At 43.4% G+C, this 22,931-nt stretch overlaps 1 protein-coding gene across 5 annotated transcripts in view; it reads right to left on the bottom strand.

The window, feature by feature from the left end:
* The window catches only part of CHD9 (chromodomain helicase DNA binding protein 9), a 233,508-nt gene that overhangs the window by 173,232 nt on the left and 37,345 nt on the right, over nucleotides 1-22,931 (bottom strand). For 4 of the 5 annotated variants that reach the window (XM_049621121.1, XM_049621124.1, XM_049621123.1 and 1 more), the window contains exon 1: nucleotides 6,837-6,942. The exons of the other annotated variant lie outside the window; for it this stretch is intronic. The gene's annotated coding sequence lies outside the window, so the exon portion shown is untranslated. Of the gene's footprint in view, nucleotides 1-6,836; nucleotides 6,943-22,931 lie in introns of those variants that run through there. 5 annotated transcript variants of the gene reach the window in all.

Raw genomic sequence — 22,931 nt, 5'->3', positions numbered from 1 at the left:
CATTTGTGGACTGAAAATCTTTAGATTTGCTCTTTCATATTTCTTTATACTATGTCTCATTTAGGTAGAAATAGCTATTCATCACCAAATATCCACCATTGGAGATTTTTTAAAAATAGCACAAGATTTTTCAAATACCGTGTAACAGTATTTTAATCAAACCACATAACTGAATATAAAGTAACTGGCATTCTCATACACTGCTAAAAGGAGTATAAACTGGAACAACAAATCTGGAAAATGATACGGCTTTATTGGTAGAGTTGAATATATGCATACCCATGACCAGCTTTTCCACTTCTAGAAATATATATGCCACAGAAATGTGTGCATATGTGTGCCCACCAAAAGGCATGTACAGAAATGTTCGTATCAGTATTATTCATAACAGTTCCAAACTGAAAACATGTCCATCATACATTAGAATCAATAGCAATGAGAATGAATGAACTACTTCTGCACAGAAAAACACAAATTAGTTTCAGACATAATATTAAGCAAAAAACCACATACCATGTGATTTCACTTAAATAAAGCTCAAAAACAGCCAAAACTACTCTTTGGTTTTAGAAGTCAGCATGGCAGTTACCTCTGGGAGGCTGAAAGAGGGTGATAACTGGAAGGGAGTAAGAGAGGAGCTTCTGGAGTGCCCATAACATTCTATTCCTTGACCTGGGTAGTGGTCACAGAGATGTGTTTACTTTGTAATAAATCATAAAGCTATAAACTTATGACTTATACAGGTTTCTGAATGTCATAACTTATCAAAAAATAAAAATAAAAAACCTAACGGAAACAAGATGAAACATAAATAAGTATTTGTGTCATTATTTAGAGTACATGTCATACATGTCATTCAAAATAATATTGGTAAGCAAATATAGGATGGTCTCTGCAAGGACTCAAGTAAACTTTGTATACTACTGATTTTAACATGTGCTCACCAGATTAGAACTAAGTGTAGTCAGTGAATTCACTAACTTAAGCAACCTCTGAAATAAAATATTCCTTAATACTAGAAACCTCAGGCAACTCAGTTTATCTGGAGCTCAATTTCTTCATCGATAAAACAGACTGAATCAGTACACCAAATCTATAATCTTTAATTCCTAGGTTTGTTTTAGGTAAAGCTGTCCAGCTCCTTGACTGGAAGAAAAAATGTTAATGAATAAATATTTAATCGCCTAAAGATAAACACTGGAAAGATAACTACAAAATACATAAATATATGGAATTCCAGTTAATTCCATGAAAAAGTACCTTTTATTCAGTGTGTAAAAAGCACAAAATTTTAAGATAAAACAAAATTTATGTAAAATATATGAAACCTAACCATTATCTGAACCATTTTTTCCTTCTTCTTATATAAGAATAAGATATATTAGCAGTTATCTTTCAGAAGCATAGCCATTGATTTCTAAGAGAATAAAATTCAATATACTTTATACTGCTGCTGCTTAGTCAAGTAAACTAAACTGAAATAACCACTGAACAAGAAAAATGATCTTTATTTTTCCCTTCAGATTTCAAACTGTGTCCCTTGGAGGCAATAACAATATTTAAAATTGCTGGTTAAAAAAAGTTTTAAGGGCGCCTGGGTGGCTCAGTCAGTTAAGCGTCTGACTTCGGCTCATGTCATGATCTCATGGTTTGCAGGTTCAAGCTCCACATAGGGCTCTGTGCCAACAGCTCAGAGCCTGGAGCCTGCTTTGGATTCTGTGTCTCCCTCTCTCTCCCTGCCCCTCCCCACCTCACGCTCTGTCTCTCTCTCAAAAATAAACATTAAAAAAAATCTTTTTTAAGTTTTAAAGTTTTTTTTAAAAAAACTTACTATTTGCTTAGTTAGTAATGACAAATTATAAGAAATATCACCATCTACAGTTATTTGATAAATAATAGCTCCTAATGGCCTGCACTTAGGATTTTTACTCATAAGCACCAGAAGCCTCATTAAAAATGATAAATTTAATATCAGGCTGCTTACAAGCTAATAACTTTAAAGAGTGCCACTTTCTTGAGAACATCAAGATTACAAGACTTGTATTCTGTGCCATCACCCAAATAATATCGAAACCCATCTGATACTACATTCAGGTTAATTTTTTTTCTCAAACCTTCTTATCTAATATAGTCTGTATTATTATATGCTACAAAGAACTGTATTAAATCTTTTTTCACAAATCAACTTTCAAAAACTAAAGTGTATTGTTAAAAATTAAGATCATTTCAAGTTCCTAATTCTCCTAACATAAATATGAAGCTTGCTTTTTCTTCTCAACATACACGCTAAGAGTACGGTGATGGTATGGTGTTGCGTATACAGCTAAACCTACTGTAGCGGAGGCACGGATCGGTCAGATAAAGGTAGTCCCCCTCCCCTCACTCTGCCTTCTAAAGCTCTTGCCTGGAATGGTGTTCAAAACTTAATTTCTTGCCAAACTTCTTTTTCCCCTCATGTTCAACTCAGAAAATCTCACCACCACCTTTCTAGGTCCTCAAGCCAGGAACCTGGAGGTCACTCTGACACCTTTCCTTTAACCTCCAATCTGTCATGAAGTTGTCAACTCCCCTGCGACTCTCAGCTCTATCAAACTAGATGATATTGCTACCCTAGGGCCAGCTCCCATCATCTTACCTCAACGACTGTACGTAGTAGTCTTTGCTTCCATTTTGCCTTTCTCTAATCCATTCTTAACTAGTATTAGTCTTAAAATCTAAGGCATTCAAAATCTTTGCTTCAAAATCTTCAATGACTCACTGTAACATCCTCAGTAAAACCCAAGTCTTTAATGTGCCCTGCAAGGCCCTGTATGATCTGCACTTTGCCTATCTCTCATCTTACATGGTTTTCCTTGATTATTATACTCCTGCCACTTTGAATTTCTTCATTTCTTCCAACATAATTAAGTTCTTTCTTGACTTCATATTCTTTTCTCTTCCAAGAAACCCTTTCCCTATCTAGCTTCTTAATCTTTGTCTTGACTTAAAAAATATCACTACCTAAAAGAGGCCTTCTCTGACCAATCTCAAACCCTCCCCATTTTTCTCTCATAGCATTTTTTTCCTTTACTGAATTCATCATAAACAGTAACTTTACATTTGTTATTTACATGCCCATTATTAGACTGTTCCCACTATTAGACTGTAAATTCTACAAAGGCAGGGATAAATTTATTATGCAATATAATAAATAACTAAATAAAGGAATCTCTTAATAAATAAATCTTTTTAATGAATCAATGCATGTGAGTGACCTGGAGTTCAGAGAATAAATTATAGCTTAAAGTGGCTTCCGCTTCTCTGGGTTTCCCCTTAATCACTTGATCAGCTTTCCAACTGTTTCTACAAGACCAGTGCTCTAACTCCTGAGCTATGGAGCCAAGTGCACCCAACTGTTTCTAAAAGGGAAGAGCCAAAGGTGTTCCTGCAAAATTAAAACCAAAACAGTAGGGGGAATGTCAGGAAGTTGTATGTGATACGTCAAATAAGTGAGACAAATTATAATGCTATGGTCATGGGAAGGAGAAATCCCTAAGGGCCACAATGACAAAAGATGACCTTATTCACAGGGTGGAATCTGACCTGAGTATTCAGACTGGTAAAATTCAGGGGCAGAATGTAGGGGAGCAAAGCCCAAACAAGTAAACAGAAACACAGTGTCAGAAGACAGTTATAAAACTGGAATGTGGCAACTTATATTCACAAAGTAAATTAGTGTAAAAAAGCTAAATCTTCTATCATGTAAGAAATCTGAATATGGTTAAGACATGTTAATCATCTTAACACCAAGACAGCTACAAAACATTTAAAAGGTTACAGTAAAATCGGTCTATCTCCTCAGTGTTCATAAATCTCTTCTGATTCCAATTTTTGGCTTTCAAAGTTTTTCAAACACTTATGACAACAAGCTTTCATTATTAGTTTCATAATTCATTTTCAGTCTAACCAAATGCCTTAAGTTTCCATATTCTTACCAATGGTCTTTATTTCCCCAGCGTATATATTATTTCAGTCATATTTATTTTTCCTTCATACTTTGACTTCTCTAGGATTTCGTTTTTGTCTTCTCTGTCAAAGTATTTAGTTGACTTTTACTTCTACTACATTTGTATCGGTGACAAACACATCTAATCCTTCATAATATCTAAAATGTTCACATGTACCAAAATTTTTATTTTACTATTGAAACTTCAACAGATTTCACTTCTGTCATTCTTCTTCAGTTTCTGACTCTTAATTTTATACATTAAGCCCCTCCTTGACTTCTACCTTGTTTCCATAGGTAAAGTGCCAACGTCTAGTTCAATGTCTTATAGAAGGCATTCAGTTACATCAGAAAATGGGTTTGGAATTAAAAGTTTCTAAAGATACTTCCAAGTTGAAAATTCTATGATTTTATTAATCTTATATCATGGGATTTTTTTTTTTTTTTAACAACACTGCTTTCTTATCTTTATTCATGCCTCCCATGTGACCTTATTCTTTTAAAAATGTTCTTTTCAGGTAAGGCCAACTATACCACTATTTGTTTCAAAACCTCTGCCTTTCCATACACTTCAACCCAGGCGTAAGTTTTATATTTCAGAGGACATATCTCTTGGGACACTCAGAATCACAGAACTATAAAACTCAAGAAAACTTAGGTTCACAGAAGTTACGAAACTTGAGTACAGCTACACAGCTAGTAAAGTGACAAAACCTGATTCTCTCCAGTCAGAACTCCTTCTAAATCAAGAAGGCTTAACAATGTATTTTCCTAATGCTATTTCTTATGTCCTTAGGATATTTTCTCCTAGTTATTCAATCACAAGGTTTTTGTTTTTTAATTCTACAACAACCACTCTCCTAAAACCGTCCAGAATGACAAAGATACCTGAATCTAATCTGGGAGGCAATTTTTTAAAATTTTTCTCCCAAAGCACTTCATGTCTGTATTATATGATCTGTGGTTTACAGGAAACTCACTAAGGGCTGAGACCTGCTAATACCTTGTAGTACACTGTAACTACTTAATGTGAAGTGTCTAAGCAATACAAGCAAAGGCCAAGTCCTGGAAGACACAAAATGCATGTTTAACTTGCTTAGAGCAATAGATGTTTTTCAGTTAACAAATATTTATCCAGTATGTATCTTACGGAAGACTCTTTACTATCAGCAAAAAGTCCCACTTAATTTCAAGTTCTGTTAACAGAAATGAAGAAACGCTATGTTCATCCTTTTGCACTGAAACCCCCTCCCCCAAAAGACCAAAACACACACACTCGTGCCCACCTACACACTGCTCCCTCTGCAATGTGGAGTCCCCCACCCCCACCCACCCCAGGTAAGTTCACCTTCTGTACATTAAAGTGTTTGTGGACCTAGCCATTCTTTTGAAAAGTACCTGTGCAATTATGCACAGTTTAGCTAGAGTAATACTACACAGGAGAAGCCCTTTCCCCCACTTCAAGATGGTAGTTGGTTAAGTAGAACTGGAGTTGGAAATCAGAGAAAGGGAAAAGGTGAAAAGTAGCATGCAAAACTGAGAAACTAAAATGTGATAGTGATTTTATTAACGAAAATAAACTTTATTCAATACGGGATGATTCTGAGGTAGTTCTGAGCATTTCACACAATGGGTAAAAGTCACAGTAGTGTCAATCCCAGACTCCCAGGAAAAGTTAACTATGGAACACTGTTAATACCACAATTTAAGAAATTTTTGGTCTACTTTGTTCTGAAAAGTTTTATTTTTCTGAAAAATTAAAAAAAAAAAAAAAGGCAAAACAGAACTAAAAAAGGAACAAACAGAAACCACTCTGAGCTGGCGACTGCGACGACAGGCCAGTAAGACACCCAGGCTTTCCGGGTCGTGCTTGGCTTCGGGATGGATGTCCGCGAAGACAGCCCTGGAACCACCCATCACGTCCCACACCCAGAGCCCAAGAAAGCGGCGGCGGGCTCCGGGCCCCGCTGCAGACGTGGAGCGGCCCTCGAGGCTGCCGCTCGGGGCGAGGGATCCCAGCGGGGTGGGGGTGGGGGCAGTGCGGTCGGAACCCGGCCGGCAGGGCCCGGGAAAGCGCCGGGGGCGTCCCGGGCTCGGGGGCACCCAGCTCGCGCGGGACGCCCTGTCATGAGTCACGGAGGCGAGAGAGCGGGCGGGCGGGCGGGGGGAAGAGGCTGCAGGATGGAGGGAAGCCCGACCCTCGGGAGGGGAAGCGGGCGGGCCGGGAGGCCCCGACCTCGCGCGGGGCGGGGACGCCGGGCCCTGCCCACCCTGCCCTCACCTCCGCCCGACGCAACAGGCGCGGCGGCCGGGTCCCGACCCCGGGGTCTGCGGGCAGCGGGGAGGGGTGGGGGTGGGGGGGCGGGGGCAGCAGCCCGCAGCCATGACAGGCGCGGGGCGGGCCGCGGGCGGGCTGGGCCGCACGTGCGGGCAGCGCCCCCTCCCCGGCCTCCCCGCGCGCCCGGCCGTCCCCGGGCGCGGGCCCCCCCCCCCCAGCGGGGGCGGTACGCCCCGCCCCCCCCCCCCCCCCCCCCCCCCCGCCCCCACCACCACCACCACCACCTCCTCCCTACCCCCGGCCGAGCAGCGGCGGCGGCGGCACGTACTCACCGCCGCTCGCTGGCTCTCGGGCTTCGCCATGACTGAGGCGCCCCCGCCGCCCCCCGCCTCGACCGAGACTGACACGCGCGGCTGGCCGGGCGGGGGCGGCCTCAGGCGACCACCCGGCTGACAGAACCCGTCCCCGCCTCTCCCCACCAGTTGAACAGCGACCGCCGCCCCGCGGTGCCCCCGGGCTTGCTCCCCACGCCTGGGGCGGCGGGTGGCAACGGCGGGCGGCGGCGGCACTTACCGGCGGCGCGGCCAGGCCCCCCTGTCAGCGCGGGGCCGGGAGGGAGAGGAGGGAGGAGTGAAGGGGCACCGCCTCCCCCGCGCCGCCACGCACCCGCCTGATTGGCCCAGTTCACTCCCCCAGCGCGACCCCACCAGCCCCTGCGAGCGGCACTCCGGCAGCACCGGCGCGCCATTTGCATATTTGTGCCCGCGCCGCTGATTGGCCGGGGCTCGGAGGGGCGGCCGTGACCGCGGCCGCTCCCGCCGTCGCTCCTGCCGCGTCGGGCGACCCGGGAGGGAGGATCCCTCTCGCCGCTCCGCTTCCCCCCCGCGGCCCGGCCCGACCCGGGGCGGAGGACGGCGGGAGGCGGGGTCGCCGCCCCGCTCCAACATGGCCTCGCCGCGCCGCCGACCCAATCGCCGGTGCGGTTACTCCCGGAGCCCCGGGCGGCCTCGGGGCGGGGAAGTGTTGGCGCCGGGCGCCCTCTGGCCGGAGCGCGGGGCAGTGCAGTGGCCCGGGCTCCCCTCGCCGCCCCGCCGCGGCCGCCACGTCAGGCCGCGCCCTCGCGACGGCCTCTCCCCTCCCCGCGGCCCCGCCGCCACGTCAGGCCCGGCGGGCACGCCCCGGCCGCGAGCTGACCAGTGGCGGGGTCGGCGCCGAGGTCACTCACGCGCTGGGCATCTCTCCGCCAGCCCGGGGCCAGCCGGGAACCGAGAGCGTTTCCTGAGCCTCCCTTTTCAAACGGCGTGGGTTCGGACCCGCGTCCTTCTCCTGCTCGGCCACCGCCGCCGTGACTCACGCCCGTGCTGTAAAATCGGGAGCAGGGAGAGGGGCGCCGCGATGATGCAGCGATTCTGCCCAGGTGCTAAGCACCTGCCATGGAGAGAAGAGACCCAGCCCCAAGTCCTGATGCAGAGAGCGAGCGAGCGAGCGCGCACCTCAAGTGGTGGAGAGCTGGGGCTGACACCTAGTCTTCCCGGTGTTCAGGCCCACGTTCTGATTTGCACAGCGATGAAGGGAAAGAAAGAACAAACAGACGGGGGGGGGGGGGGAGGAAGAAAAAAAGGAGGGGGACAGGGACATCGGTCTAGGAGTAGGTGGCCTACTAGAAAACCACTGGCCGAAGGAGTTGTGGGGACACCTTGGGTTCCCTCTCGCTCTGTCACTAATTAACTGTGTGACCTACATTAAATCATAACATGTCCCAGAGCCTCGGTTTTCCCTTCTGTAAAATGAAGAGGCTGGGCCAAATTTTCCAAAAGCCTTCCAGCTGTAACTAAAATTCTAACGGGTCTCTTTCAGGCTCTGTGCTGGCTCCCATGCCTAATTAAAGCTTTAAAATCCACATTAGAACGGGTGGTAGACAAAATAATGGGATGTTAGAACTTCAGTCTGTCTACCTTATGTTTGTTCGAAACTGTTTACCGGTTCAAATCCAGTGTGGGCGATATTCAGCATTCACCTTCCAGTTGACAGAAATCTCTTGAGCTGCAGACTCCACAAAAGAAGCATAGAGCAATGTCACTGTGCTTGTTTATGCCTGACCGGAACGGAATGGCTGCGGTATACAGAGTGCTAGTTGCCAGGTAATTTCATTCTTCATATTCCCCACGCAGGCCCTCCAGAGTGGATCAACACAAGTCTATTTAGCTCAGATATTGAAGGGGCTCGGAGGAAACCCTGCTGAGGGAGAAGTTACAATTACAGCTTTGATTCCCCTCAAGGATACTTAATAACAACCACATACTAGGCTGAGAATGCACAGAAACAGTTCAACCCCAAGCTCCCTACACTACTTATTTGAATACTCCTTTAGTTTGCAAATTCAACCTGTTGAATAGAATTTAAGGCCAGTAACATTTATCTGCGATCAAACAAGAGAATAAGATATCCCATATCTTGCCTAAAACTTTAGCTCCTTTTTACAGAACGTTTCTCCCCAAGAAAACTCAGGTTTTCTTGAATCTTTGAAAAAGTACTTACACTCAGTGATTAAAAAGCATCATTATCATTATCAACATCATTGTATTCTACTATGATCAGTGGATGCCTTCAAAAGTATGTAGAGGGGTGCTTTCATGTCGGCTCAGGTCATGATCTCACGGTTTGTGGGTCTGAGCCCCACGTTGGGCTCTGTGCTGACAGCACAGAGTCTGCTTAGCATTCTCTCTCTCCTTCTCTCTCTGCCCCTGTCCTGCTCCCACGCTCTCTCTCTGTCTCAAAATAAATAAAATAAATTTAAAAAAAAAGATGCAGAGCTATTTGTCCTAATGAAAAATGGCCTCTAGAAAGCTGTTACTTTAAACTTACATCTGTCTTTTTGTATGTCTCATTCCTCACTACCAGACTGACATTTCTGTATTTTTCTAGCTGACAACCTTCTTTCCTTTTTTTTTTTTTTTTTTTTTTTAGTTCTTCAATTTACTATGAATTTAGACACTGATAAACTTTCATTAGACTCTTGGGTTTTGAGTAAAGATCTTCTGTGGGATTCTCTTAAGCGCATCAGTTTTTGCGACATTTATTTTGACTTTTCAATGAGTGGTTTTTCACTTATTTTAAAAAAATTGTTTTAGGGGCGCCTGGGTGGCGCAGTCGGTTAAGCGTCCGACTTCAGCCAGGTCACGATCTCGCGGTCCGTGAGTTCGAGCCCCGCGTCAGGCTCTGGGCTGATGGCTCAGAGCCTGGAGCCTGTTTCCGATTCTGTGTCTCCCTCTCTCTCTGCCCCTCCCCCGTTCATGCTCTGTCTCTCTCTGTCCCAAAAATAAATAAAAAACGCTGAAAAAAAATTGTTTTAATGTTTATTTTTGACAGAGAGAGACAGAGAGCACACGCGCAAGCAGGGGAGGGGCAGAGAGAGAGGGAGACACAGAATCCGAAGCAGGCTCCAGGCTCTGAGCTGCTAGCACAGAGCCCAACGTGGGGCTCGAACTCAAGGACCAAGAGATCATGACCTGAGCTAAAGTCGGACGCTTAACCAACTGAACCACCCAGGCGCCCGTTTTCACTTCTTTCTTTTTTTTATTTTTTCTTTTTTCTCTTTTCTTAATGTTTATTTTTTAGAGAGAGAGAGGGAGAGACAGAGTGCAAATGGGAGAGGGGCAGAGAGAGAAGGAGACGCAGAATCTGAAGCAAGCTCCAGGCCCTGAGTTGTCAGTACAGATCCCCACACGGGGCTCAAACCCACAAACTGTGAGATCATGACCTGAGCCAAGATGAAGAGTCGGACACTCACCCAACTAAGCCACCCAGATGCCCCTGTTTTCATTTATTTCTTAAATCTTAGTGGTATTCTTGGTAACTGAGGTTTCTGAATATACAGACTCTGAAAAAGCCATTGCAAAGGAAGGCTCCAAATCCCAGATTTAAAAGGCTAGATCAGTAAATAGTACCCTCTGCAATTTAATTAATTAATTTTTAAAAGTTTTATTTATTTAAGTAATCTCTACACCCCACGTGGTGCTCAAACTCATGACCCTGAGATCAAGAGTCGCATGCTCTTCTGACTGAGCCAGCCAGGTGCTCCTACCCTCTGCAATTTAAATGACCAAAAATCAGTATCATCAACAACACTGAAATCTAACGACACTGGCCTACCATTTCCATCAGGCAATGCAATGTCCAGAGGCAGGTGGTGACAATGCTCTCCAGGTCCCTCTATCCCACTCTAGAGTATAAATGGCTCCAGTCTTGGCCAATGATTTTCAAACCAAAAAGGTCCGTCCCCCTATTTGCAGACACAATGACTCAAGTCACCAGAAAGCCTGTGCTATGACAAAGACCAGTTCTTCACACTCTGAAGGAAACATTCTACAAGTGCATCCAATAGGTACCATGTACTTAAGTTTAATTAGTCATAGGCAGTGTTATGGGTTTACATTCCCTGTTTCATTTTACCTTCACAGCCAGTGTATGAGGAAAGGACTCTTTTTCCCCCTGTACAAATGAATAGGGTCCAAAGTCTTGCCCTGGTTACACAATCATTGAGTGGCAGAGACAGGATTCAAACTTAGAGCTGTCTGGTCCTAAAGCCTGTAACTCTTAACCATTACATTGTATCCCTCCTCTCTGTCTAGTTTCCAATTCCATGTTTAGCAAGCAACCTCTTGGCAACTAATCTGGCATTTTAGAAGGGGGAATTCCCCTACTGGCATTTTGGGTCAGGGCGCCAAACAGGAAATATCACAAAATGTAGCCATCAGATGACATTTTCTTGCAAGTTTGAGGAATATGAACTCCTGCTCTGTCACCTGTTCACTTTTGGGGGAAACTGATGTACTCAAGATCCCAAAACTCACCCCATAACTGTTAGAATGGCTATTATCAAAAAGACAAGAAGTAAGTGTTGAGAGGATATGGAGAAAAGGGAACCCTTGTGTACTGTCGATGGAAATGTAAATTGGTGCAGCCGCTATAGAAAACAGTATGGAGGTTCCTCAAAAATTAAAAATAGAACTACCAAATGATCCAGCAACTCTTCTGGGTTTTTATCTGAAGAAAACAAAACACTAATTTGAAAAGATACATGCCCCACCCCCCGCCTTGTTCACTGCAGCATTATTTACAATAGCCAAGACATGGCAACAACCTATTTTTAAAAAGTCTCTTTATTTAAGTACTCTTTACACTCAAAATGGGGCTCGAACTCATGACACCAAGATCGAGAGCCACAGGCTCTCGACAGGTGCCCTACCCTAAGTGTCTATCAATGGAGAAACAGATAAAGGCAATGTGGTATATGTATCTACAATGGGATATTATTCAACCATAAAAAGAAATGAAATCTTGCCCTTGTAACAACAGTGATGCACCTTGAAGGTATTAGACTAAGTGAAGTCAGTCAGACCAAGAAAGACAAATACCACATGATCTCATTTATGTATGAAATATTAAAAAAAAAAAAAAAAAAAACTACCAACCTCACAGATACAGAAAACAGATTAGTGGTTGTCCGAGGAGAGGGTAGTGTGTGGGAAAAATGGGTGAAAGGGGTCAAAAGATACAAACCTCCAGTTACAAAATAAGCCATGGGGATGTAATGTACAGCATCGTGACTATAGTTAACGATACAGTATTGCATATTTGAAAGTTGCTGAGAGAATCTTAGAAGTTTGCATCCCAAGGGGGAAAAATTTGTAATTACATATGGTGATGGATGTTAACTAGACTTATTGTGGGGATCATTCCCCAGTATATACAAATATCAAATCATTATGTGGTAGACTTGAAACCAGCCCATGTCAGTTATACCTCGAGAATTTTTTTAAAGGCCTACAACTGCAAAACTAAGGATTAGACCCTATCTCAGTGAGACCTGCAAAAGGGATGCCCACAGAATAGTCAAAAGATCCTTGGGGGGGGGGGGGGAGAAGAAGACTGAAATAAATATAACACTGCATGTTAACTACACTAGATTGAAAATTTAAAAAAAAAAAAAAAAAAAAAAGATTCCTTTAGGGCACCTGGCTGGCTTAGTCAGTAGAGCATGCGACTCTTGATCTCAGAGTTGTGAGTTCAAGCCTCATATCGAGAACAGAGTTACTTAAATAATAATAATAATAATAATAATAATAATAATAATAGGGGTGCCTGAGTGGCTCAGTCGGTTAAGTGTCTGACTTCAGCTCAGGTCATGATCTCACAGTTTGTAAGTTCAAGTCCTTGCATCGGGCTCTGTGCTGACAGCTGGGAGCCTGGAGCCTGCTTCAGATTCTGTGTCTCCCTCTCTCTCTGCCCCTCTCCTGCTCATGCTCTCTCTCTCTCTCTCAAAAATAAATAAACATCAAAAAAATTTTTTTAATAATAATTTAATTTAAAAAATTCCTTCAAAACAAGAAAGTTGAAGGACTCACACTTCTTGATTTCAAAACTTACTACAATGCTACAGTAATCCAGACAGGGTTGTACCGCCAGGCACAAGGACAGATCTATATAGATAATGGACTAGAATTGAGAGTCCAGAAATAAACTTTTACATTTATGGTCAATTTATTTTCAATAAGAGGGCTAAGACATATAAATTGAGAAAGACCACTGGATATACAAATGCTAGAGAATGACCTGGACCCCTACCTTATACCATACAGAAAAAATAAATCAAAAGAGATCACAGACTTAAATGTAAGAGGTAAAACTATAAAACACTAAGAAGAAAACATAGGAGTAAATCTTCAGGCAATGGTTTTGGGTTTAGCCAATAGTTTCTTATATAGTGTATGACACCTTAACATAGCAACAAAAGGAAATAGAGATAAATTGGGCCTCATTAAAATTAAAAAGTTTTGTACAAGCAACCAAAGAAAAAATAAATTGGTCATCAAACTAGGAAAACTTTCCTGAGTCAAAGGACACCATTAAGAAAGTGCGAAGACACCCACTCACTCACAGGATGAGAGAAAATATTTGCAAATCATACATCTGATAGGGGTCAAGTATCCAGAACATATGAAGACTTCTTACAACTCAACAATAAAAAAATACATAACCCAGATGAAAAACAGTCAAAGTAGTTTTGAATACTTTGAACACACATTTCTCCGAGAAAGATAAACAAATAGCCAATATGCACACGAAAAGATGCACAGCATCATTAGTTATTATGGAAGTGCAACTCAAAAATCACAGTGAGATACTAGTTGACATCCATGAAATGGCTCTAAGAAGAAAGACAGGCAACAAGTGTTGATGAGAATGCGGAGAAACTGGAACCTTCACACATCGCTAGTGGAAATGTAAAATGGTGCGGTCATTTTGGAAAACAGTTTTTAAAAACGTTAAACAGTTATTAAATGACCCAGCAACCCCCCCCCCCGCAATGAAATCATATGTTCACGCAAAAACTTGCACACAAATGTTCACAGCAGCATTATTCATCATAGCCCCCAAGTGAAAACAAACCATATGTCCATCAACTGATGGATACACAAAAATGGTTTATCCACACACTGGAATATTTTTCAGATTTTTCAGCCCTAAAAAGAATTAAGTACTGATACATGCTACAAGATGATTGAACCCTGAAAACACGCAGAGTGATAAAAGCTAAATACGAAAGATCATATATTGTACAATTCCATTTATGTAAAATGTCCACAATGAGCAAATCCATAGTGACAGAAAGGAGATTAGTGGTTGCCCAGAGCTGAGTTGGGGGAAAGGGGATGAAGAGTGGAGAGTGGCTGCTAACAGTAGTTTTGGGAGGTGGGGAAAATGCTCTAAAATTAGTTTCTGGAGATGGCTGCACAAGTCTGTGGAAGTGTGAACTTTATGCTAAGTGAATACTATCTCAATAAAGCTGTTTAAGAAAGTGATGTCTAGCCAGCAGCTTCCAACTTTGTATTTTAGTATTATATGCATGAAATCCAACATATATATCCAACAGATACATTTTAATTATATTTATCAAATTATCGGCGGCAAATAATTTATTTTTATTTTTTTAATTTTATTTTTTAAATTTATTTATTTTTGAGAGAGAGAGAGAGTGCAAGCAGGGGAGGGGCAGAGAGAGAAGGAGGGAGAGACTCCCAGGCAGGCTGCACACTGTTGGTACAGAGCTGACAGGGGCTTCAATCCCACAAACCGTAAGATCATGACCTGAGCTGAGATCAAGAGTCAGACGCTTAATCGACTGAGCCACCCAGGTGCCCCAGCAAATAATTTTTTAAAATCCGAAGACTGAGGGGCGCCTGGGTGTCTCGGTCGGTTAAGTGTCCGACTTCGGCTCAGGTCATGATCTCACGGTTCATGAACGCGAGCCCCAAGTCGGGCTCTGTGCTGACAACTGGGAACCTGGAGCCTGCTTCTGATTCTGTGTCTCCCTCTCTCTCTCCTCCTCCCCCACTCACGCTCTGTCTTTCTCAAAAATAAACATGAAAAAAAATTTTTTTTAATCTGAAGACTGCTGTTCTCATATTGGGCTTGTCAGTTTTGTGACTTTGCTATAATTTACTTAATTTACGTGCATTTAAATAGCTACACCAGGACTGGGTGCAGTGTCAATTATGGAAGAGATTACTATCTCCATATAAATATAAATTATTATTAATAAATACCTCGTATAATAAATATGGAAAAATATGTGTATAAAATATCTTCCCACTCATCTTTATTGATATTCACTTACAGGTTGAGGCACTAAGAAAATGTCCTTTCACAGACCAGTGATAAGTACTTATAAATGTTAAGGTATGCTTTTTTTTAACCTTTCACACATTTTATGAAGCTTCATGATTTAAACGTTTTATGCCCCATTATAGTATAGAATATAACATAATCTCCATCTTTCTGCAATAACGAATACTAGCTTGAAGAGCTCAGACACTTTTCCAGTCTAGGAAAAGAATTTGAAAGGAACTTTAGTTGGTTCAGCAGTGAGTGAAAACTAACTTCACATTATCCTCTGGGAGTTGTGAAATCCCCTTAACTCAGTAAAGAATAGAGGTTCTTTTTAGGACAGGAGTGAAGGACATCACTAGAGAGCTCTTTAACCTTCTTTTTCAGGCTCTTGTTCAAGCAAATAGAAAAGAAGGCGAGGTAAGCTTTCAGCTGTAGCTTAAAGTACCTCAAAGATCATTTGAAAGCGTGTTCAGCACTGTTTTCAAATCTAGAGGCTGCTGATGATAACAATATCCAAAGGATGTGTTCAGCCAGGCAGCCGTTCTTTAGACTCTTACTCTTAGGCCTAGTTAATCAGGGACAGATCTCAGGGCTTCTACGTTTTATCCAGTTTATCTCCTGCTTTTAGGCAGGAATATACTTGAAAGCATGATCCTGCTTGGCAGTTCAAATCTTCCTGCTGTTTCGCTTTTACCAACAGTTGCTTGTCCTAATGGTGAAAGGTCTTCAGGAAAAAAGAGGTTTTGCTGTTTTCCTTGATAAGACATCACTGCTCATCCTTGAGCATCTCATTTGCTCTCTTGGTGCATCTGGTGTCTTTGGGTAACATAAGCTCTCCTGGAGAAGTTACTTCTAATCAAGTTTGGAGGGATCAAATGCGTGTAGTGCGGCTGCTACTTGAAAAATGAATTCATTGAACAAATATTTGAAGAGTATCCACGAAGTGCTAGGTGCCGGGAATACAATGAACAAGACAGACATGGTCCTTTGGCCTCATGGCCAATTGTTTTGCCATGTAAATACCCACCAATTAATTATTTTTACTAACTCTGGTAATACTTAACCTTCACTTCCAGGTGCCATAATTGTAGTGCTTCAAAAACCATGTACGATCTATACCACATAACATAAGAATTGATGGAAACCATAGACATGTATATTTCTAACCAACTGGCTTGTTTTATAGGCATTACGGGCATTTTATTTCAAGAAGAAACCCATCCTGATGCAATTTAAATCCATCTTGTCTTGTTTAAGCCTCAGAAAAAGAGAAAACTGTCCCAGGTTTCCTCTTGACTTGTTTTTCCTCATTAGTAGTAGCCATGACTATAATTCAGTCACCCTCTTTCCATGATCCCATCGGCTAAGTTTCACACTCCTACTTACGGCATGGGAAGAGCTTATAAAACCCCTATATTATTGTTAGAAATAAAAGAAATCCTTTAACAACTGCCACAGCCTTTTTTTTTCCTTTCAATAATTGGGTAAGTTTTTCCTCGCCTCATAAGAATTTAAGAAGGGCTATCTTTCTCATTAAAATCATCTTTTAAAGCACTCCTATTTTACCCGGGCATCATTATGATCTCTTATGCAAAAGCAGTTGGAAATTATTGGAATTCTTGGATGTTCTGGTTGAGGATATATATTAATTACAGTTGTTTTCTTTGCATTGAACCCCATGGTTTGTTTTATAGAGTATGAGTAACAACATGCCAACCAGAAAAATTAATTCCAGGTTACGTGATTGAAAAAAACCATTTAAATTTAATAGGAGAGGGACCTCAGAAAGTTTGGCTAAAAATATGTGTCGGGGCACCTGGGCTGGCTCAGTCGGAGGAGCATGCAACTCTTGATCTCAGGGTTGTGTGTTTGAGCCCCATGATGGGTGTAGAGATTCCAAAAAAAAAAAAAAGGAAAAGAAAAGAAAAAGAAAAACAACCTTTAAAAATAAATCAGTGTAGCTTTTATTCTTTGGTTGCCATGAGATGTTAAGCAGTTGGTGAGCCTCCACAATTTAAGTAGAAGTCTTGTGTGAAAACAAGGAAGGGAGCTGGGTCTGTGTTTCTCAACAACAAGAGATGCACAGAAATATTTAGGGTCTCCTACAGGCATAGAGCCGATGGCTCTGACCTTATACATGTCTGACAAACATTCCCCCGTCCAGAAAGTTTGGTTGGGGGGAGGCCTCAAACGCAGCGTGTCAGAGAATTGAATGAGTTCTCAAATGAGGCCAGTTCTGCCCCACTGATAGGCTGCATTCAAAGTGATGGTGAGCAACAAGATAAAAGACTAAAGAATGAGGCCAAATCGTCTGGATATCAAATGTATAATTGCATTTTTTTTTTCCTTTTCATAGCTTATCTCGGTGCCACGTAGGACTGCCGAATTTTTTTCTCATCGTCAGCAATTTTTGGCTAATACCGCGGAGACTTCTTTGTCCAGCACCCAGTACCCTGGCTCCGGCAGGATACTCCCTTTGTGTTTCCTTGGCAGAGTGTGTCCTATTTGGCAAGAGCATACTGAGTGATCTGTGTGAACTGCAAGAAATGTCAGGCTGGCACTTGCTCACTATCTGCCACTCCTCTTTCGAGATAAAGGAAAGTGACTGCAGGCTTTTCTGCTCCTCAAACACACCACCCTCCTTGTCTCGGGACTTTTTCACCCTCTAGTCCCTCTGCCTTATCGTTGGCTCCAGGTACCCCTGCTCCTTCAAGTCCTGCAAAAATAGCTTCTCAGGGAGGCTTTCCTTGACCCCTAATCTCTCAGTTTGTTTCCTTCTTGACACTCCTCGCAGTCCTGTCGGTGTGTTTATTATTTGTCTCCGCCCACTAGAAAGAAAGCATCTGTTGACACAGGCTGTCTTGTTCCTGGAAGTATTCCCAGCATCTAGAACAGAGGTGCTCAATAAATGTGTGTTTTACACTGAAGGAACTGTTCACCCAACATACCTGTAACGTCCTGGCAGGACAAGCTGCTGTCACTTGGGATTATCCCACCTGGTTTTCAACAAGACACTGGAAGCCGCCACCAGAGATTCTCACACCTCAGTGCATATGTAGAATCACCTGGGAAGCTTAAAAATTACCTTTGCTTAGACCCTGCCCTGACCGAGGGGCGATGAGTCTCAGGCATTAGTATGTTTGAAAAGCTCTCTGTATAATTCACTCGTGTAGCCAAGGTCCCAAAGCGCGGCTCTCAGTGACAGGAAATGGAATGATTACCTGACTACCAAGTTCTCATCCTCGCGAGCCCTTCCTGTGTCCCCTCTGTCTAGGGCGACCCAAAGCATTCTTCAGACTACTCCTGCGGCTTCTAAATACCTGCCTATTATCACAGAGGGGCAGAATTGGGCACAAACCATTTGAAGAATTAACCTCTAAGGAAAGAGAAAAGGCATCCAGGTAACCTAGGCTCATCTGTTAGTATGGGCTCTGAAAAGCTCCAAGCAAAGGGAGCGAGTTCCAGCGTTCTTCTCTTTTCCTTCGTAAAACAAAGCCATACATACACAAACCTCTTCACTTGGCTGTAGAAGTCAGAGGCAGCCAATCAATCAATGAATCATTCAAGCATCTGAGCTGCAAAGCAAACAAAAAACAATGTTCCCAGAAGTGGGCAGTATCCAAATTCCATTCTCGTCTCTGCAGGAAACAGAGGCCAGGTAGGAGTGGGCCCAGAAACACTTGCCCATATTTGGGGGACAGCTGGGTGGCTTAGTTGGTTGAGCGTCTGACTCTTGATTTCACTCAGATCAGGACCTCACAATTTGTGGGATGGAACCCCCACATCAGCACAGAGCCTGCTTGGGATTCATTCTCTCTCTCTCTCTCTCTCTCTCTCTGCCCCTGCCCTGCTCATGGCCTCTCTCTCTCTCTCTCTCTCAAAATAAATAAACATCAAAAAATTTTTTAAAGAAAAAAAAAAAAAAAAAGAAACACTTGCCCATATTTTTTATCATGGCAAACTCTAAACTTTCAGGCCTTATTTATAATTGGGACCTCTACTTTTTTTTTTAATGGAAAAACAATGGTTATTCGTGTTTTTCTCAAGCCATGCGATTAATAAACTGGCTTTTTTTTCTTTATGTTTCAAAATCACCATCAGAGATGTTAACAAAAACTAGGTTGATCCTGAAAGTCCACTGGTTTCCCCTCCAGTCAGAAAAGCCAACGACTCTAATAAAATGGAGAGGACACAGGATTTATGGTAGAAATATCCGAGTTACCATGCAGGCGCTTCCACTTGCCAACTGAATGAATGATCAGAAACTTTTCTTGCCTGTGCAAAGAGAATCGTAACACTTCTGCCTGTTTCACATTGTTGTTGTTGTTTTTTACAATGTTCACAAACATTCTCTGAAAATGTTACAGTGTTACCGTCTTGGTGGTGAGGTTTTAAGAAAAAAAAAAAAAATCCTGTGGTTACAGCAATTAGAAACACTGATCTAGGATATACTATGTGCCCAGCAAAGTGCTTAACAACAACAACAAAAACACAACTGTCCACAGTCAATGCTTGCCTTGTGCCACATGCTTGGCTTACACCCGCCACTAGGGTAACTGAATCCATTGGACCAGAACTTGAGGCAGATCAACAAACAGGGAAAGCAATTTCCTTTGCAGGAGAAACTCAGCTCAGCCAAGTGCAGAAATAACACTGAAAATCCACTTATTCATCCCCAAAAGTCTATTTCCACCCCCAGACCTAAAGTTCTCTCATTTCCCAATGACGAGGTCCAGACCATGGAAGAGACTATTCAAATTGAGAGACCCTTCTATCAGTCAAGATTAGGGCAACAAACTTGAATAGCTGTGAGTTCAACAAGCTTCCATTTAAGGTTTGTGGGTAGATGATGGGTTCCGGAAAGTTGAAAATTGACAGCAGTTTTGCAGTTGACTGTAGGGCAGCTTAAGACAGCAGAACTCCTGCCTCCTAACTTCTCAAGGCTAGAAACAACCTTAGAGAGATTGTCTGGTTGAGAATATGCTGGGACAGGTATGGGCTGAAAACCTATGTGATCCCGGTAAGCCTTTAACCTCATCCAGCCTTAGTTTCCTTATTTGTCAGTACAACAGACACAAAAATACCTCCCCTGCAGGGTTAATAATCTGAAGCTTAGAGGTGATATACATAAAGTCAGCACATATGAGACTATCAATAAATTATAGCTAATTTTTAAAAGTCAGTTGAGTGATTTTCTAGGGCGACTGGGTGGCTCAGTTGGTTAAGCATCCAATTTCAGCTCAGGTCAAGATCTCACGGTTCCGTGGATTGGACCCCCACATTAGGCTCTGTGCTGACAGCTCAGACCGTGGAGCCTGCTTCGGGTTCTGTGTCTCCCGCTATCTCTGCCCCTCCCCTGCTCGTGTTTGGTCTCTTTCTCTCAAAAATAAAATAAACATTAAAAAAAATTTTTTTTAATTAAAAAATAGGGGCACCTGGTTGGCTCAGTTGGTTAAGCATCTGACTTTGGCTCAGGTCATGATCTCACGGTTCGTGAGTTCAAGCCCCATGTCGGGCTCTGTGCTAACAGCTCAGAGCCTGCTTCAAGATTCTGTGCCTTCCCTTGAAAAGGTGGGCCTACGCCGGCCGACTCCATCTTGTTCTGTGTCCTTCACCTTGACCACACCTCCTCCCCTTGAGTAACCCCCCCCCCACCTGCCTAACAGGACTCGGACCCTTCCCCAGCCAATCGGCTGAGGCCACAGCCATTACCTCACCAACTGCCCCTAGGCCCCAATAAAACCTTTGTCCTTTTGAAACTCGCTCTCTCTCCCCGGTATCTCACCGCTGCGTCGGTGCAGGTAGGGGACTGAGCTTGAGCTAGCTCAAATAAAGGCTCTTTTGCTTTTACATCGGACTCGGCTCCCTGGCGGTCTTTGGGGATCAGGAATTCTGGGCATAACACCCTCTCTCTCTCTCTCTGGCCCTCCCCTGCTCACAGTTTATCTGTGTGTGTGTCTCTCTCTCTCTCTCTCAAAAACAAATAAACATTAAAAATATTTTTTTTTAATTAAAAAATAAAAGTCAGTTGAGTGATTTTCAAACTTCTGAAATGTCGGTAGAATTAATCAAATCCTGTAAGTCAGGAAAAGTTTTTTAGTAGCAAATATGATCAAGACAGTACCACAAAAAGGACACATGTGTTCGCCAAAACACAGAAAGAAAATCCCCCCCCAAACAAGCTATGAGACTGGGTAATGTGTCAGAATCCCTCCGATATTTGTCGGCTGCTTGTTGATTTGATCGACGCCTGAGGTTGGAGCGGGAGCAATTGTAACCAGACAGTGGACAGGACAGCAGCAAATGGAGGAAAAGACCTAGTGTTCGTTCATTCAGATCAGCTGCAGACCTCTACTAATGACTCTCATACCAGGGCCGATAAGCTCATTTGGTGATTTTGAAGCTTTTTTGAAAGTGGGAAAACTGTCTCTTCAAGAAATTTTTTTTTTTTTTTTTTTTGGCAGAATTTCAAGATGTAAAACACAGAAAAGCAGAAGCCCCAAAGAGAAAACAGAACAAAGGCTGAGCTGTCTTACTGCAAGCCCTGGGATACTCCACCCTTCCCCACCCCTCAAAGGCATCTCTGAAGTCTTCCTAGGCTGGGAGGGGCCCATTTTGAAAACCCTTAAATCCAGCCTCTCATTCTGCCGCTGAAGAAATTAAACCTGGAGGGGCTGGGACCTGCCTAGGGCTGCACAGTGAGTTTGTGAGAGAACCAGTACTAGGACCTGGGCCTGTGGCTTGTCTGTCAGCTCAGCATTTTCTCCCACCTCTACCAACACTACTCAGATGTTACAAGTCTTCCCCAAATAATGCAGTGGTTGAATAGATGAGGCGGAACCTTGATAAAGCCGTCAACTTGGCAGAGGCCGACTCCCTGAAACAATTTACCTTCTCGCCCTTGTCAGGTTGCTCAGATGTCCCTCCTTTGCCCACCTTTCCTATCATGTTCCACGATGTACCAAAGTTATCTGTTTACATCAGAGATCATAAATTGGCCTGCACAGTGTATCCAACTACCTTGAATTAGTTGTCAACATTTAAAACTCAGAAGGTCTTGTCTAAAACTTTGGATTTCCACCTTCTGTCGAGAATGAGAAGTTCTAGCAACATTGAGTCCTCCAAATCCATTGGTAACAACCCCACGAGCTCAGCGGAGGGAGGCATGCCTTCTCCCACTTGTCCTAGTCCCCCGCTGGTCCACACCTACTTGTGGCCACCGGTGTCTGCTCCGTATAGGCATCTGAGTTTGTGACCCAGGGTCTAAAGCTTATGTCTACAGAAGCATTTTTGAGAATTGACCTTTTAGGAACCATGGTGAACCTAGAATGCAGATACAGGGGGCCATCTAATTTCAAAAGATGAGGTGGATGTCATCATAAGTAATGCTGCTTTCCTGCACCGATTAAAGAGGAAACTTTCACAGTTTTCCTGACTCATTTATTTCCTGAGACCTGTTAAATTAACCGAGAGACTAATAGTGTTACAAGTCCCTGCACTGCTTTCCTGTGTGTCCCGAGTTACATCTATCTATAGCACAACCCCAAACACTCCAAGCCCCTCAGGAGATGCAGTATTTTTTTAAAAAATGTTTATTTGGGGGGGGGGGGGGGGGGAGAGAGCGAGAGACAGAGACAGAGCGTGAACAGGGGAGGGACAGAGAGAGAGAGAGAGAGAGAGGGAGGGAGAGGGAGACATGGAATTTGAAGCAGGCTCCAGGCTCTAAGCTATCAGCACACAGCCAGATGTGGGGCTCGAACACACGAAGTGTGAGATCATGACCTGAGCCAAATTGGCCTGTTCCTGAATCCCAGGGCACCTCACTCAGCACTATGGTGAGAAGGAGCTGGCTCAACCCTGGCCTCCAGCCTGGCAATCCAGACTCTCCCAGCAGGCTCTTCCTTTCTATTTCCCCACATCTGTTACCTCCACACACACCTCCTCTTGTCCTGCCATCTTACTCTCTTTCCTCCTTAGACTTTACAAAAGCATCGG

The sequence above is a fragment of the Panthera uncia genome (genome assembly GCF_023721935.1).
Source record: "Panthera uncia isolate 11264 chromosome E2 unlocalized genomic scaffold, Puncia_PCG_1.0 HiC_scaffold_19, whole genome shotgun sequence".
NCBI classification, from domain to species: domain Eukaryota; kingdom Metazoa; phylum Chordata; class Mammalia; order Carnivora; family Felidae; genus Panthera; species Panthera uncia.
The sequence above is the reverse complement of the archived record's forward strand: the minus strand, read 5'-3'. Positions and strand labels throughout refer to the sequence as shown.